The sequence below is a fragment of the Filicampus tigris genome, chromosome 21 (genome assembly GCF_054856515.1).
Source record: "Filicampus tigris isolate MCC_2025a chromosome 21, RoL_Ftig_1.0, whole genome shotgun sequence".
NCBI classification, from domain to species: Eukaryota; Metazoa; Chordata; class Actinopteri; order Syngnathiformes; family Syngnathidae; genus Filicampus; species Filicampus tigris.
The window spans coordinates 11,838,919-11,848,838 of NC_141237.1; positions in this window are offsets into that span (position 1 = coordinate 11,838,919).

Here is a 9,920-nt window from a genome sequence, read left to right on the forward strand (position 1 = left end):
CCCTGATGTTTAATTCATTGCGCCTTCCATCATCCTTCCACCTATCTCCACGGCTGTGTCAGGTAACAAACAATGAGTTTTTGATGTGAATAATTTAATGTGTGTATGGCAAATGGCGGCGCTCTGCATGCTGCACGTTGGGCTGTCATTAAGAAACCTGATTTCCCCCAAGATTCCTTGCAGCCTGCCTGCTAGATGAAAAGGCAGCACACGTGTCAACATTTCTCCCCCCTTAACATCTTGGGAGGACGACTATATTTTTAGACAAGCTAAATGAGACAAAGACAGTGGTAAGCAGCGAAAAGAGAACGGGAGAGCAAGACAGAGGGAGGGTCGAAGGAAGGAGAGTGACTGTTTGGTCGTACATATTTTCGTTTTCTCTCCATCTCATCTGATGTCACGACATCAAACGCTTTCAAAAGCTGGCGGAAGCACTGATTCAATATTTTCTCCCACCCCGCGCCACTGTGATCCCGAAACTGCTCTGTGGCTAGATGTTGACGCACGGAGAGAAAATGATGGCGGCGACATCAAACACAAACGTGCCGTGGATAATAACAGGCACAACCTCGTTCTCGTTCTCTCTCTCTTCTTCTCTTACTCCAAGATGACTTATAAACATTGTTCGGCGTGCCTAAGGTGAGTGGGCAAACAATTAATGTCGCGGTTTTTACCATTTTTGTTAGAAATGGGGCTGTATTCATCGAAAAGAACATATCTATGAGCTTATTGTTATTTGGAGAGAGAAGAAAAGAAGGACGATCCAGACAATTTCTGCTGGCAGCGGCTTCTTTCCTTAAAAATATATTTTTTTAAAGAAACAGCGCAGGGAAAGGTGGCGTGGTTTGGTGACAGGAGAAGATTAGCATGTGCACGTATGGGGTGGCTGACAGTGTCAGAGATTCGGGCGGATAGACAAAGGACAGTAGGTTTTAAAGCATGCACTACATGAAGGACAAGGTTGTAGCACAAAGACAGGCTCTGCTACGATATAAAACTATACGGCCATGTGAAGCGAGAAGAAGGAAAAGAAAGAAATAAAGGGTGCAATGTAGTGAAGGTGGGTATGGTTTTAATAAGCCATTGTGGGGATAATTGAGGCATGGGGTTGGCTCTGAAAGCCTTTTTAAGACTCCCTTCAATCTTTGATTCACTTTCATCACCTCCAGTGTGGCCATGTTGATTGTGTGAAATCGGCAGGAGGGCCTTCCATTATTGCATCTCATCGGTGCTCACACACATGCACACACACTGGCTAATAACATGCTTGAAACATACATACATGCATACATACGCTTGGACAATGGAAGTATACGTTTTGTTGGTCTTAGACACACACGCAGACGCACACACGGACACAAAAAGTCAAATGATGATCTTCCCTTGATTTCATCCAAATGACTGGGGAGAAGGGGAGCGGATACACAATAGGCACATGGAAGAAAGCAGCGGAGATGGAGCAGAGTGTTGATTATTCTCTTTGTCTCTTTTGTTATTAGCAGATGGTAGCTCGATAATGAAGTGGGCACTTAATGGCTGTCGCACAATAAGAAAATGACAGAGAATCCTATACATAATGACTTTTTGAATGGATTAGATATGTTACAAATGTGTGTGTGTGAGTGTGTACAACATTGGTACAACACACACCCAACTGTACTGAAAGCTCAGCCTCCAAGAAGCGTCAGAATCAGTGTAGAACACAGAGTGAAATTCTCCAAACATCCTCAAATAGTGCCCTCCACCCTAAAACACAACTCGATCAATGTGTCGTCCACATCTTCAAATAAATGCCTCACCCGAAAGAACACTTTCTCCAGGAAAAAAAATAAGACTGGGTTGAAAAGAAGCAAATTGTCATGATCTGTTTTTTTTTGTTTTTGGTTTTGATTGGATTTTGTTTTGTTTCATGTTTTGTCACATTTTCTTTTTGTTCATTTGGTTGTGTCTTGTCTTGCTCGTTAGGTTTTTGGTTCCACCTGTTTTCTCGTCATGCCGGTCCCTTGTGTCCATCAATCAGCTCCCTCAGCCACCAGTGTCTTGTCCAGGTGTTACTCGTTGTCTCGTCAAGCTTGCTTTTATTTAGTTCCCTGTTTCCGTCATGTCTTTGTTGGTTACCTGTTGCCATGCCATTGTCAAGTTATGTTCCCAATCAAGTGTGTGCCCACTGTTGGTTTATTACTTGAAATCTTTGTTTTTGGGCTTTTGTTAATTTAGTATTTTTAATAATTCCATGTCCTTTGTTTGGCTTTTTGTTCTTTTGAAATTATTTTTGGCGATTACACCTTCTCCCTGGTCTTGCCTCCCTGCTTCTTTGCACTTTGGTCCATGTTCTACCTCAGCATCCCCACAAAACCCCCAATCGTAACCCAAATTGCGGAGCTGGGCATCGCTTAACCGTCACAAAGTTCCCGTCTGCATATTTAGCCAACCCACGTGGTCCCAGTCAGTCCGTCATCGGCGACTGCCAATTGTCGTCGAGAACATAATGTACACGTCACACTTAGGCGCACAAGCAGACACGCTGCCAAATAAGGAAAACATATCAAATGATAGCAACAGACACGCACAGCATTGTGATTGGTGAAATAAAAACTATATGGGGCACACGTCATTGCGTCTGTGGGACCGAAAGGTATACAACACTTTTCATTTTCAGGCGTGCGGCACCTGCGTGTGACATGGCAAGGCAAGGCAGTTTTATTTATATTGCACATTTCATAGCCAAGGCAACTCAATGTGCTTCACACGAGCAAAGACACAACGCCTACAAGCATTAACAAACACAGCAGTTAAAGAAAACAAAAGGAGCTTTCAAAAATTGCCAGAATGCACGTTGACTACATTTAAACATGAACAGAATTTTTTTAAATCATTTAAAAGTAAAGTAATAAAGGAATAAAAGTGGGTTTCTAAAATTTGTAAAATGAAAAAAAATATTTAGAAATTGTTTAGAGGACCTTAAAGGTATGAGAAAAAGTAAAGTTTTTAAGGTGGATTCAAACACATTTATACTCAGGGCTTACTTCACTTCTGTTGGTATCTTATTCCATTTGTGTGCAGCATAACAGCTAAATGCAGCTTCACCATGTTTATCTTGAACTCTGAGCCCCACTAACTGGCCCAAGTCTGCAGATCTCAAAACGCAGAAACTTAAACAAAAATTGTCGGACTAGGCATAGTCAAAAACCCGTTTTCATCCGTCTATGTAATTGTCTATTTTTGGTGATGAGATTTCAATGACCGCGGCGATGTTTGCGTAACAATAGTATTGTTGTTTGGGGGACAGATTTGAGTGAGGGAACAGGAAGTGATGTTTTCCCTATGTTAAGAGACTGAGGCGGCAGGACTAAATGTGTCTTCTTTGAATGTGGCGAGGCTTCCAAGTCCTTAAAGGTACATAAAGCTCCAAAAAGGTCCTGGAAGATGCTACTCATTCAGTCCGGCTGCGGTGACACTTCCATGCCGCAGTGAGTCAGTCTTTCGTTTCAAATATCCCCCGGTGGGCGGAGGTGAACGAGTGGTAGTTTGTTGAAGTTGGTAGTCGGAAACGGACTGGCCTATAGGCGATTACTCATTTTTCCGGCTGGACAAAAGGCGGATAGACGGACGGCAGAAGGGTACCCCGGCTGCAGGCAGTAGGCGATAAACGGGCCGTGAATTTTTAGTAAAATGCCCAGCTCTGGCTGTAACCTTGGTTACGGTGCTTCTTCTATCATGGGACATGTTGCAAAAACTTCAGTGCAACAATATTTTTTCTTACTCTATCTGCACTTCAGTATTGATGGGAACTAAAAATAAAAACACTGGCCTATATAACAATCCCATTTTAACATGGTCTCAATTACAAATGTTTTGACAAATAATGGTCTCATCTCAAATAAATGCCAGACACTGTCATGCAGTTAAGTAAATAAATGTCCCTAGCTACTGTTTAAAAAAACATTTTGTTGTAATGTCTGCTTGTGAGTGCAGACATATACAGTATGCCAAATGTGTGAATATTAAGTGACAGATGGACGGCTTTATGGTATTATGAGCATTACATCAGTGCCTGTTTGTGTCCCTATTTCTTTTTCTGCCTTGCCTTCACGCCTCTTCCTCTCATCCCTTGCTTACGATCAAATAAATTTGTCATGAAAGACCTCGAATGCATCATTCATGCCTGCTCGCGCACACACACCAACACACACATAGCTTTCAGTGAATATAGACTCATACGAGGATATGGGCGGCTCTAAGTCCTCTTTAAACCAAGCCTTTATTTCCCCTGTCGCTCAATGGGATGTGTGTGTGTGTGGGGGGGGGGGATGCGTGTGTGTTAGCGGGTGCAGGTATGAGCACAAGCCTGTGTATACTTATGGGACCGCAAAACTGCACAACTTGAATGTTTGTGTGGGCCTTTCGCGGGCGTCGGTGTGTCTCTTTCCTCGTCTTAATTAAAAGTGAGGCTCCAGTCACCAAAGCAGCCGCTGGGAATCTTTTTTAATTATTTGCCACATCTCGCGTTTGCCGTTCTTTATGTGATTACTGACAGCGAGCGGAGATTAAGCGACAGTGGGGTTGTATTTGCGCGCAGCTACTGTTTGTCAAAGGCGACAGAAATAATGACTGCTGTAAAACATGCATGACTGTATGTGTGCGTCCCTGCATGATTGCGTGTGTGTGTGCATGTGTGGCAGTCAAGAGGAAAAGCAAGTAAACTTTTGACAAAGTTACGTCAACCAAACCAAAACAAGTAAAGCCTCTTTGAAGGTCAACAAATCGAGACATTGACCTATCATGCCGGGCTATGATGAACATGCATAATACACATTGGTATAAGCACGCGTGCTCCTGCTACAAATCGTTCCATTTATTCTTTAAAAAACACAGCAGGAATACAAAGCACTAATAGTGTGTGATTTAGTGTGTAGCATATTTTTTAAAAAAACGCCGCCATTCATTAATATGTAAACTAGTTTGCGGTCATGAATTGGTTGGGGTTGAGAGAGTAGAGTGTAAAGGGGATAAGGTGTTGAGGGGGCAACAGAGTCAAGGCTGCCAAGCCAAGGGTTGATTGAGTTCAGTAGTGCTGACTGATGCGTGTGTGTGTGTGTGTGTGTAGGTTGGTATTCCTCATGTTGTAGGGACATACTATGCAAACATGACAGCTGCAATCTGCGGACTTGAAATCAATGTAATGTAACGAATATCTTCTAAGGGTTGCAAATACTCTAAATGCAAAGATGAATCATTTCAAAACTTATTCCACTATTAATGTGACCTATAATTGTCCAAATCAATTAATTAAAAACATTTGAGAGGGATAAAGTAAATAGAAACAAATAACTAATGAAGCGGTGTACAGAATGAACCAAACATCACATTCAAACTCATGTTAAACTGGAGTCAGGACACGCCTAACACCATAATGACCCATTTAAAGTTAAAGACAAATCAATTTCAGTTGTTCTAGTTGGCTTTTTTTCCTTGTGCTAAAACTGAATGTCATTTTGAATTGCCCATAATTCCTTTCATTTCTCTAATGCCCAGGTTCAAGATTCTTAATCAATCAACCTTAGTTTTATCGGAACATTGGAAACATTTGTCAAAGATACTTCAAATAATGGCAGGTGTGTGCTGACTCCAATTCAACCTGACCTTGAATGGGTTTTGTTAATTCTGAAAATAGCCACATCCACATAAAGTCAGTTGCAGGGTCAGACAAAAAGCACACAGAAGTGGGTCAGCTAACTTTTAGCTGGCAGTGAGCGTGGTGAAGTACAGTTGTTATTTTTGACCCTCTTGAAGATTTTATATATAGATATAATCAAGTCGAACATTGTTATAAGTCACAATAATAGTGTAAGAGGTTTTGAAATAAATAAAGGTTTTACACCACAAAACCTGGCAACTGGATAGACGAAGCATAGACTTTGTATATCCACTGTCGGTGTTTGTGCGTGTGTGCGTGCACATGGAGCACAAGTCCTCTTGACAAGCAGGCGTGTTTGATTGAGGATCGCAAATGGGTAGCTGTGCATATATGCTAGTGTGTGCGTGTGCCTTCTCGGGTCTCTTGGTCCCCAGGGTGATTAAAGAGAATAAATATGCTTGATTACAAATGTCCTGCCTCCCCATCAACTCCCCTTAATGTATGCAGTTTAATTGAGCGTCAAAAGCAAAGTATGAGTTATGGCACGAGCAGACAGGCCAATATCTCAGAGAGGCTGAGAGGGGGAGAGATTATTTGTCAAACACCACAAGAGGAAGAAAGCAATATCAATCAGGTGAAAAAAAGTGGCCATTTGAAATAAAATTGGAAAACCTCATTAGCTGCTTACCCCTTGACAAGTTGAAATTGAATACTTTTTAACATCATAAACACCGGGCCGACATAAACACATTGCTTCATTAACAAAGCGAACAACAACTGTAAACATTTGCAGTCATACAGCCGTGCAGCTGTTGCAAACTTGAACGTGGAGAGCATTAGTGTTTCTCTGTTTCCGCCACAATGCAAAAAACTTATTCAAGGTGTCTTTGAGCTCAATGAAGTCAACTTGTTGACTATTAGGACTTTTTTAAGGCCATATTCAAGACTTTACATTGGATGTACAAAATACGACCACGTGGGTTAGGATTCAATCCTGAAACTTGTCCCCTGGAAATGTTTTAACAAAACTGAATGCTCACCATATGAATAGTTCCATGAAGCAAAACATTCATGATGCATTTATGAAAGTTTTGAATATGCCTCTGACATTTTGAAGACATTCGAAGGAAGGAATTGAGGATTCAATTCATTTTTAAGGACTATTTTTTAAAACCTACCTTGGGCTATTTCAGAATCTGTTCACACCAAAATTATTATAGCTCCAAAAACAAAACAAAAAGTGACTAAAACTGAAAAACATGTTCATGAATGAAATAAAACAACAACAAAAAATAACTACACCTGCATTTCACATTTATAAAACTATGAGCTGCGAACTCATAGAATTGCAGCAAAAATGACCTTCATTTTCATCTGTGAATTCATTTCATACATGATGACCAATTAGTTCTTTAGGTATGAATCAAAAGCATTGTTATATTGCAACCCCTGGTTATATTGCCATCAACCACACGGCCTGTAAAATACACGTGGATTTATGCCCTTTTTAACAGGGTTAATATATGGGAGGTTTTCATGCTACGACTGCAGAACCTTTTCAAACGTAGATCCCATAGACAGTGAACCGCAAGACAGTGTAGCCAAGTGGAAATTTACTTATGTGGCATTTTCCGCCAAATATTACCTGAAAATCATCTCCATCCATATTCCTAGCAGCAAGGAATGCATGAAGAGGAAATCTGTAAAATCTCTCCTGTGTCTGTCTCACCTCTAACCTACGCACTTACACCAAGCACATCCACACGCAGGCCCTGCTCTTCGTATGGGTTTCTTCTAATTGGCTTATTGTCTTGAGGAGCCAGTGACAGAGGCATGCTTTCATACTCGGCTATGGAGAGGGATAGCTAATTTCCACCGGTTTCCTTGTCCGGGCTTCGACGCTGCACACAGCGAGCCCTCTCTGGAGGGATCATTAGGAGTCTGGCAGTCTGACTCTCGCTCTCTCTCTCTCTACACAACCATACATCCCGAACCCACACTCACACACACTTACACACGACTGGTCAACAACTAAACACACAGAGCTAACCTTTAGAGGAAAGTGAAACAAGGATGTTATGGGCCAGGCAAGAAGACGGTGCCATAGTCAAAATGCACTGTTTGTCAGACTATTCGGACACGCGGGCGCACATGTCCAAGTTTAATGCAGAGAACACTCCAAATTTTACTTTTTGACACACACAACCCTTTGTCTTTGTTTCAGGGTAGTAGGAGAAAGAGTAGGGAAAGACTTGCATACTATACATTTTCAAAAAAGTAAAAAAAAAAAAAAGGGATTTTCGTTAGCTATCTTATATGTACCATCTATAACACACTTATTATGAATTATTATTAATAATAATTATTATTATTATTATCATTATTCCCAAGAATAATGAAGGCCTAGTTAAAAATAACAGTTTGGGGTCAAGAATCGACCGATCCAATACTTGAGTCGATTTGACCCAACTTTCTGTGATATTTTTGCACAAAACAACCCAAAAAATGGGTAGCTTTGTACAAAACAACCCCAATTTTATTTGTAGAATTCCCTCCTCTGCTATGCACCTCAACTAGTTTAAATGCAGCATGGCTAAAAATGGGTGAATTTTCCTGCCTAACTCATATTCCACAAATGCAATATCATTCAGAATGCCGTGTTTAATAGTGGGGTTGCATAGAATATATAATTGTAAATAACTTTGGGGGGTTGACTTCCCCCGTAACTAAGTGAAGATTTGAGTAGTGCAAACATGCAGCATTCGAATGTTGTTTGGCATAATTCCTAAAAAAAAGTTGACTAAGATTTAAATATGATATTTTCCAAATAATATGAATTAAGGGTGAATGTTGGACAAATGGTGTGGTTGTAAACATTTAGTTTTTGATAGCTACGGGCAAGGTTCTGATATTCAATGAACAATCTATCAAGTACCTGCCATCTAAGAGTGATGCAAGTCTTTCTCCAGAATTGCAAACGTGTCTGCCAATTCGTGTGACAGGTTAAAATTGAGAGTTAGAAGACGGGGATGCTGGATTGGACAGTTGCATTGACGTGCGGTCAGCCAGTAGTGAGGGGGAGTTGTGACTTCACGGGCCATAAAAAGCAGACACCCCCTTCCCTTGGGAACTCCGAGTAGGAATACGCCCTGGGAGAGGAGGGTTACTGCTAATTTACGAGGCCCTCTGCACCTTGGTCAACAAAAATAAAACAGCTGTGGTAATTACTTATTCATTATTAATAGGCAGCATTATTTATGAGCAGCAAAAAGAGGTGCTCCGCGCCCGTGCTTTCTTTCGTATCACAACCGGACTGATGCTGGGATGATGCGGTGAAGACCCTGCCTGAGGCACTCTTACCGCTTCTCCTGCCCAGGCCTGATGTACTATCCCCTGGGTGGGGAGTAAAGGGCTAAGGGGCAGATGTCAAGAGATGGAGAATGTAGACCACAGAAAACCCCGTCCAAATGCTTATGGTCTACTGTATGTGAGAAGTGACCCCACATACATTCATTCCAAACTCCAAAGGCAACTCATCTAGTGATGGCTCGAGGCTGACAATTTTGTGTATGGTAGAGTAAAATGTCTGGCGTTAGTCAATAATCGAATGTCCCATGATGGCACATTTCCCAAGGATGCAATGCTAATCGGCGAATCAATCAATACTGCGGTTTCTCTTAAACACCGCCACATAACATCCCATTCGACAGAATAACAGCAGGAATTCTAATAGCTCTCAATATGATGGGAATTCGGGTATTTTTAGGCATTTGATCCATCCTGAGGTTCATGGATTTAAAAGCTTTTGTGTTATGACCGTGAAATGATACATTTGCAGGCCTGCTTAAAACTCAATTTAACCATAGCTGCAGCATTGCCGTAATGGCTAGCCTCTATTTCCAGAGCTCTCCCAATCAATAACAAATTGCTGAAAGCACAAATGATTCCATTTTCTGCTAGGGGGAAACGAGAATGATGAGAAAATAGGTGAAATTGATATGTGAGGGAATATTATCAATGCTCTAAATGTCAGCAGGATGAGGTACTATGACCTTTCGGGCCAGAGAGGGGGGAAAAGAGCGCACACGAAGATAAACCCCAAAATGCAGACAAACAATCAGTCTAAAGCAACAAATGTGAAGCTTGTTAGGGATTATTTCTTTTTCGGCAATGGACGGCTATCAAACATTGCTATTGAGTGAGGGTAATGGAGTAATGGTGGAAGCCCTTGCTTTCTCTCCTCCATTTGATTGAGGTCCGTGCACTACAGTTACAGCTACTG